At 37.6% G+C, this 8511-nt stretch overlaps 2 pseudogenes; both read right to left on the reverse strand.

The window, feature by feature from the left end:
• Nucleotides 1-1791: 1791 nt before the first annotated feature.
• Nucleotides 1792-3543, reverse strand: LOC137718073 (cytochrome P450 CYP82D47-like; annotated as a pseudogene).
• Nucleotides 3544-5681: 2138 nt separating this feature from the next.
• LOC137718075 (cytochrome P450 CYP82D47-like) lies at nucleotides 5682-7708 on the reverse strand (annotated as a pseudogene).
• Nucleotides 7709-8511: the final 803 nt, after the last annotated feature.

Consider the following 8511-nt stretch of genomic DNA (forward strand, 5'->3'; position numbering starts at 1 on the left):
ACTTGTTAGCCAAGTGAGACCAAGCCAGAGACGCACATGCACACTAATGCTTAAAAACGATTTTATGTGCTTATTTTGAAAAGTACTGAAAGTGATTTTTTGTCATACAATTTCATAAACCCATTTTTCAAAACCCCTAAGCTTTTATTGTCATATTTTCAGAAGCACTTTGATCATTCAAAAGTTTTTTGTTTTTCTTTTTTTTTAATTTTTTTTTAACTTGAAGCTATTTGTGGATGCAAATTTCCGTCGTTTCTTTCTTTGATGGAAAAACATTAGCAAAGTAATAACACTTAATATTAAGATCAAAAGTCTCATGCGCCCATTATGAATAGGGGCTTTGGCCGAAGAATCTCCGATGTCAAAGCTAAAATTCTGAAAAGAATGTGTTTGAGTGTTTGTGGGTAGCAAAAAGCCTTTTTAGGGGTAGCTAAAGTTTACTTAATTTTTGGAGATAAAGTGTGTATTTATAGGAGTGGAGAGGAGTACGAGCCAACCTTCTAGGGTTTAGGGATGGTCGGCCCTAAGGTGGAATTTAGGTGGGAATATTTCAAGATATTTGTGTAAATAAATATGTTGTAGTAATTGAGTAAATATTCTAAATAAATGGAATTAGGTTTACATACTTGAAGAGGTTTTCTTTAATTAATAATGTATTTATGATAAGAATAAGGATTATTCTATCATAAATACATTTGACTTTTTCTACGGGCACGGGTGCCTTGAGCAGTCGTTGATCTCTACCTGCTATACCTCAGCTGCGCGTGGTAAATTAGACTGCTCCCTACTCATTTAATAGGGGCAGTCTTGTCTTTCTTGGGGGAATAATCCACGTGTCAACTCCATGATTTTTAGGATTATTTTTTGCTCCACATTTTTGTATTGTGTGATTAATCTAACTTAATTTGTAGCATTATAGATGTAATTTAGCTAAAATTAGTTTTGAAAAGGCAAGCAACGTTTTTTTCCTTTTGTAGCTACTTAGGTGACTAAAGGGCTCATGGTCCACCTTAGATAACAGTTGTTGGTAATCCCTCGCAAATTGCGATGATGTTAATGTGACATTGATGCAAGATTAGGGTTGCATGGTTAAGATTTTGCCAGACACTGACCCAGCTCACAAACGAGGTTAAATTTACTTGCAACGGGTTGTATTTCCCCTTGTGTACATCGCTTGCTCACGAATTGCATTAATGTGACACAAACACCATGTGATTGCAGTAATGATACGATGGGGTTATGTTATTTTCGAAGAGGACCACCATGAAGAAAGCCACAAACAGAAATGGACATGAGAAAATGGGTTTGCGATTTTCAGCTCGATTTTGTAATAAGAACTCCAAAAGTTTGGGCTCTAATTTGATACTCGAGCTAACTCAGCTTGACCATCCTTCAACCGAGCCTAAATCTAAATGACTTTAGGTAATCAACTAAAGGACAGTAACGTTCTAAAATTCATAGGATTAATCCCGTTTAGTGAAACAAGACTTTGTTATTGCTATTGTGAATCTACCAAAGGGAGTATTCGATATTGAATTAGTTGGTCAGGCCTTAACTAACTGAGAAATTCATCCAAGCCAATACAATATATTGAAATAATATTATGAACCAATCATAGCAATGAAGCAAATTACAAAGTTAACTTTCAATGTTTTGCACAATCGTTACAAATTAGAGACAGATAGCGAAAGGTGAGCTAGGCCAGTCGCTATGTTCGTCCATTTTTGCACCTAAGTTCGAATTTTGGTAACTAGGAAAATGTTCTTATTTATTATCAAGTCCATAATATTATTAATTAATTTCATAAAGTTTGGTCAGAAGGCGAGGTGTGAGGAGGACATTCAGTGGAGTGGCCTTCATGTTGGTTATTCCAAAACTCTCAGTCATAATCAACGGGTTCATCTGACGTCGTTTCAATTTCAAACCCATGCAGGAGTTGAGCCACCGTTAGTTGAACAACTTGAAGAGCCAGAGAGACTCCAGGGCACATTCTTCTACCACTTCCAAATGGTATGAATTCAAAATTCTGTCCCCTAACGTCAAAATACCTCTGAGCTGTAAAAAACCTTTATGGTTGGAATTGGCTAGGATCGATTGAGCCAGACATTCGGGTCTCGCTGAATCTTTGAAATATTGATGAGAAGACGAGTGCCTGCTTTCACATGGTAGCTTCCTACGGTGCAGTCCTCCCTGCATTCATGTGGGATTGCGAGTGGCGAAGGAGGATATAAACGTAAAGTTTCTTTGATAACTGCTTGGAGATAGACCAAGTTTTTCACGTCTGATTCTTTCACTTGCCTTTCCCTACCAACCTGTTTGTCTAGTTCTTCTTGAGCCTTCCTCAAGGCTTCACGGTTGTTCAGTAGTAAAGAAAGAAACCACGTTAAGGTCGCTATTGTGGGATCCGTCCCTCCTAGAATAGCCGTCTGCAAGCACATAAATATTTTTTTTTATTGTGATCGTCACATCTTTACATATGCAAATCTAACATTTGCACGTAAAAATAAAGTTTGGTTCTTTTCAAATTTATAGGTTAGGTCTCATACGTACCAGGCAAGTAGCTTTGTTAATTGTATTAGAAGAAGGACTAGTGGAAGGTTGAAACTCTTTTGTAGTGTCATCAAGAATTGAAATCATCGTGTGCATGAAATCATGCTCACCATCCTTCGCACTTCCTGAAGCAGTACTACTTGATCTCTTTTGCTTGTGTTCTTCCAACCATCCTTGAAGTGCACCATCAAGAACTTTTGCTGTCTGCTTCATCGCCTTCTCACTCCCACCAAAATCAAACCACCTAAGAAACGGAACTTTATCCGCGATCACAAACTCACTACTCAGCTTCAAAAAATCCCCCAACGCCTTTTGACACCTTTCGTTCTCTTCTTTCTCATGCAACGTAGTTGCACCATGGAATCGCTTCCCTACAACTATCCTAAACATATATAACGTTCAAAGCCACGTCCCCAAACCACCTATTCATCTCCACCATCACTTTGTTACATTTATTCTCCTTCCACAAATCATATACACGTTTTATACAAGCCTTCACCTCGGATCGATTCACGGACGTGCTTGAGCTACTCCAGCTGATGGTTCGAGAGCAGATGTCATCTTGCGCACATGGCGCCAGTAAGGGCCATAGGGGCTTGAACCAAACATGGCATTGTTGTAGCCCATAATCTCTAGACCTAAGACCTTTGGGCGGTCGGCGAATGCTATATCATGAGCGGTCAGGCACTCTTTGGCCATGTCCCAGCTGCTTACAACGAGAGTTGGGTGCACACCCAACTTGATTGTGAAGAGCGGCCCGTACTTGTTTGCTATGTCGCCCAAGGTTATGTGGGGTGGTTGGGGTCCTCCTAAGAGGGGAAGGTGCCCTATGAATGGCCATGCACCCGCTGCTTCTGGGGGTACCATTTTCTTGGTTATGTTTTTCTGAAAGTTCTTTGACAAGATCCACAACATAGACACAACAAATAGTAGAAAGGCAAAAATTGTAGTTGGACCAAAAGTGGGAAACGGAAGAGGGTTCTTCATCTCCATCCTTGGGGCAGGAATAATTTGGATGGGAGATACAACTGAATTTTGGGAACTTATATAGGAACAAACTCTTTGTTTGTTGGCCAATGGCTTATAGCTCAGTCGATTAATTAGAGCTTTAATATTTATACTCGAGGTCCTGTATATGAATCGATAGTGAGGTCCTGGCCCTTCCTTCGTTTTCCTTTGTTTTTATGGCAATTTCATATCCCTGTCTTTTTATGTTTTTATTTCTATTTACTTTTGTTTGCACCAAATTCCAATTGTTTTTTAATTTGAGTCATGATCATTTAATCATAATACATGTTGCTTTTGAAAACTTTCAATCTTCGTATAAATTTGCTATACAACAATAGCTCAATAATTAAAACAGCAACTAGGGACCGAGGTTTTCCTCCAGATTTGTACACATAAAATGAGGGATGGCATATCTACCATTAGGATTAGGGATGGCATGTCTACCATTAGGATTAGGGATGGCATGTCTACTATTTAGGTAAGGGTTCGGCGTTGAAGAAAGAATTTCAAACTTAATAATGTAATATAAAGTTATGACTAAATAATAGACGAAAAATATAAAATATAGTTTGTAGATAAATTTTCAGATGAAATCACTGACAAAACCCAAGTCCAGAGATTTCTAGCTAGGATATATATAAACATGCATACATTCATCAAAATGAAACAAAAAAATTATAGCACCAAAACATGGCTACTTTCTTCAAAACCAAAATAGTAGATACTAGGCTTAATAACATTAATAAAATTCTTCGATTAAACTTGACATGGATACATTCTCAAAAAAATTATAGCACCAAAACATGGCTACATTCTTCAAAACCAAAATAATAGATACTAGGCTTAATAACATTAATAAAATTCTTCGATTAAACTTGACATGGATACATTCTAAGAAATAATGTACCCTTATAAGTTTAAAAAATGGATTAAAAAAACATTGAATGGATTTTGTATTAAAAAAAAAGGTTATATTTATATTGAAAAAAAAAAAGGTACTATTTTACATATAACAAATTGGTATATTTAAGAATGAGTATATTTAAGATTAAAAAAATTGAAATATTATATAAATGGGTACTTTTGAGATAAAAAAAAATATTGAAAATTCTTTTCATAAAAATTAATGAGCACAAATTTATTTTTATTTTATTTATTATTTTTAAAATGTTTTGAATTGAAAATTAATTAAGAGTTTGCAAAGGTGTGAGTATCAAAACCTAATTCAATTACTAATTTTTTTTTTTTTAAAGTTATGTAACTAACTTATTAATACATTAATGATAGGAACTTCAATCAAAATCTGAAACCTAATAAGGTTTCAGTCAATGAATATTAGTAAATAGGGACTGGATACTAATTTTTCCTAAAATATATGTAATATATCAACCTAACTAAAACAACCACCGCATCACAGATTTGGATTTGTTACAAAATAATATTGGAAGATTTGATAAAATGATATCATATAGCATTCTGTATATAAGCTTTCATAACAAAATACCCAAAATAACTACACACTTGTATAAAAACCACATGGCTTGTGGTAGATTGTGAATCACAGTGGTTAATATATCCACGGTATAAATAAGAATAAAGGTGGTCTGAAAATAGTTACCGCACACTGGGTTAACAAGATATGTTTTCATATCTGTGCTAAGATTTCAAACCCGCATGCCCCTCAAGAAGATTATATACTCCCACCTCTCCTCTCTAATTTCTTTCTCTTCTGTCCCTTCTCATTCCTTCTAAGTAAGATGATGGTGTCAATTTATAAGCTAGAAAGAATACAAGAGCAGCCGCCATCTCCAGTCTAGAAAGATTACAAAGGCAGCTGCCACCTCCAGTTATGAAAGGTGCTTACAAGAACCTGAAAACTCATTCCAATGGTTGCAGTGGATAGCTATTAAAAACAAAGACATAGGAGACCAAATGCGAAAAACAATTCTTAGTTGTATAGTAAAATTGTATGCTCACATATTTATTTTGCAATCTTTATTCGTAGAGTGAATTATGAAGCACATTTTACATCACAATTAGCATATCTAGTATGCATATTGAAGATTATTAGGTATAAAAGAGGATATATCCATTATTAGTATCTCTCGCTTCACACTTCTGGATTAGTGTGCATTATATTCATAAACAGTTGGAGACAAGCGAGGTTTGATGAGGACTTGAAGCGGGCTGGATTTCACGTTCGAAAGCCCGAGGCTCCCAGTCATATCAACGGCTGCATTTTCTGAAGTTGAGATGCAAAAGCATGCAGAAAACTAGCCAAGGCTAACTGTATGACATGAATAGCAAAACCCATTCCAGGGCATGCTCTTCTACCACCACCAAAAGGGATGATCTCAAAATTGTGACCCTTCACATCGACATCCTCGTGGGTGGTGAGAAATCTCTCCGGCTTAAACTCCATAAGATCAGCCCAAACTCGGGGGTCAGTTTGGATCTTCCCAACGTTCATTACCAGCCAAGTATCCTTTGGTACATGATATCCTCCTACAGTGCAGTTCTCACCGAATTTTCTTAGGCCCGAGCGGCGCAGGCGGGCACAAACGCAGTGATTCTTTGAAAATGGCTTGCAGAGACACCAGGTTACTAATGTCTGATTCATTCACTAGCCTCTCAATACCAACATGCTTGTCTAGTTCTTCTTGAGTTTTCACCAAGGTGTGTCGGTTGTTCAAAAGTAGCGAGAGTGCCCATGTCATAGCCAAGAACATCTGCTCCGTCAAGGACCAAAAGCATTACATGCACCCATGAAATCTTGCTCTTGGCCTTGTGTTCTTCTCTGCTTGTGCTCCTCCAACCAACCCGTAACTCCAACCAATCCGTAACTATACTATCTAGTTCTTTTGCCGTTCTTCTCATAGCCTTCTCGTGCCCGCCTATATCCAACCACCTTAGCCACGGAACAGCGTCCCCCAACACAATGAATCCCAGGTAATGGAACATATTGCTCATGGCGATTTGGCACCGCCGTGCCTCCTTTTGGTTGCTCAAACTATCATTTGCAACGCTGAAGTAACACTTTCCAGCGACCATGCGAAACACCACGTTTAGCGTCAAATCCCCCAACCACTCCTTCATCTCCACCAAAACATCCCCCGAGCCTTTTTTTCTTTTGATCCACAACTTGCACGGCTCTTTTTGTTGAAATTTTTAAGATGGACGGGCCCAAAGACCACTCTAACGACACCAATGTTGTCCTCAACTTTACCATTTGGCCAATCTGTCACGTGTGAAATTTTACCACAAAAAGTGTTAGAGTGGGTTAATCATATTTAAACCCATGGATTTCTTTTTCACCCACCGATGTGGGATTTTAATATTCCCCCTCACTTGTAACTCCATTTAGTAGTTCATATGTGGAGATCTATACATCGGCTATTGAAACTCAGAGGTGCCGACTCTATGTTAAGAGTCCTGGCTTGTTTCTTTCTTGGTGACATGGTTCACACGTGGAGATACCATGACTCTGATACCATGTTGAAATTTTTTAGATTGACAGATACGGAGGGGCACTCGATACTTCTATATTAAAAGTTCTGACTTGTTTCCCCCTCACGTGTAACCCCATTTAGTGGGGTAATCATATTTAAACTCATGGATTTCTTTTTCATCACCGATGTTGGATTTTAAAACTTTTAAACTCATCTCCACTTCGGAGACTTGAACATGTTTGAGCATCTCCAGCCTGCTGTTTGAGAGTAGCTCAGGGGCTGCAATTTTCCGTATTTCACGCCAGTGCGGACCATAGGGGCTAAATGGCACCATGGCTTGGTTATAGCTCAAGTGTTCAATGCCTACGGTTGTGGGCTGGAAGGAAACGGCCAAGTCATTGGTGGTGAAGCACTCCTTCACCGCCTCCCAGTTATTTACCACGAGGGCGGATTTTAAGGCTGATGTTGATGGAGCAGATGGGTCCATACTTCTCCACCAAACCTCCCAAAACTATATGAGGAAGCACGGGTCCTGCCAACAGGTGAATGTGACCTAACAGAGGCCATCCACCCACGACTTTCGGCGCATTGGGACCCCAGGCATCAGCTCTAAACTGCCTAGTTATGATCATGTAGGAAAGCACAAGTATGGAAAAGATTCCAGCTATGGAAGTATTTAGGTATGGGAGATGGAAATCCATTGTTGCTTGAAGGATAAGCTATCTGTGGCTTTTTGAATTTGGCTAATCCTAAAACTTCTTTATATTGTATTGTTTCTTTGTATCCATCAATAATAATATCTTTACATTACATTACAATGGATTGACTAGTTCTGTAATTCAATTTTCGTAGTATCGTTAAAGGTTAAGTAGATCACTTAATACTAATATAGATTTTGGGTTAAAGAAATGTGACTAATTGAAATTAAATGACTTGCACAAAAACTGCTGACCACCGTATCAAAACTATAGAAGCTTATCGCCACATAATTCTAATGCATTATTGTTGTCAAAAGTGGAAAAGTAACTTCTTTATAATAAATAACATGGAGCAGAGGAAATGTTAAAAGATCTACAATGCTATATACAATAGTAACTGGTTTTACTTCCAATACTTTGTGATAAAACTTCTATATTTGTGATGTGCATATATCGTAAGATGCAAGTTGACTAAATTCTTGAGTAACTGATCCTTCACTTGAATATCAATGACTTGTTAATCAAATCACTTAATTCTTGAGTAACTTATTATTTAAGTAATTGATATTCAAGTGAAGGATCAATTATCACACCACAATAGATTCGGGGCTAAAAGATTGCGTAATACTAGGGAGACCATCAAATGATGCGGTTGTTGATGATTAGATTATTACTTAAGTGTTGATTAACGTGATTATTTTTTATTGGTGACATCATTTGTTTGCAAACTGGGTTTAAAAATTTAGTCTACTTAGCATTACCCTAAAAGATTTGATGGCTAACGTGGAGACAGTGAACCGTCATTT

The sequence above is a fragment of the Pyrus communis genome, chromosome 15, assembly GCF_963583255.1.
Source record: "Pyrus communis chromosome 15, drPyrComm1.1, whole genome shotgun sequence".
Lineage (NCBI taxonomy): Eukaryota > Viridiplantae > Streptophyta > Magnoliopsida > Rosales > Rosaceae > Pyrus > Pyrus communis.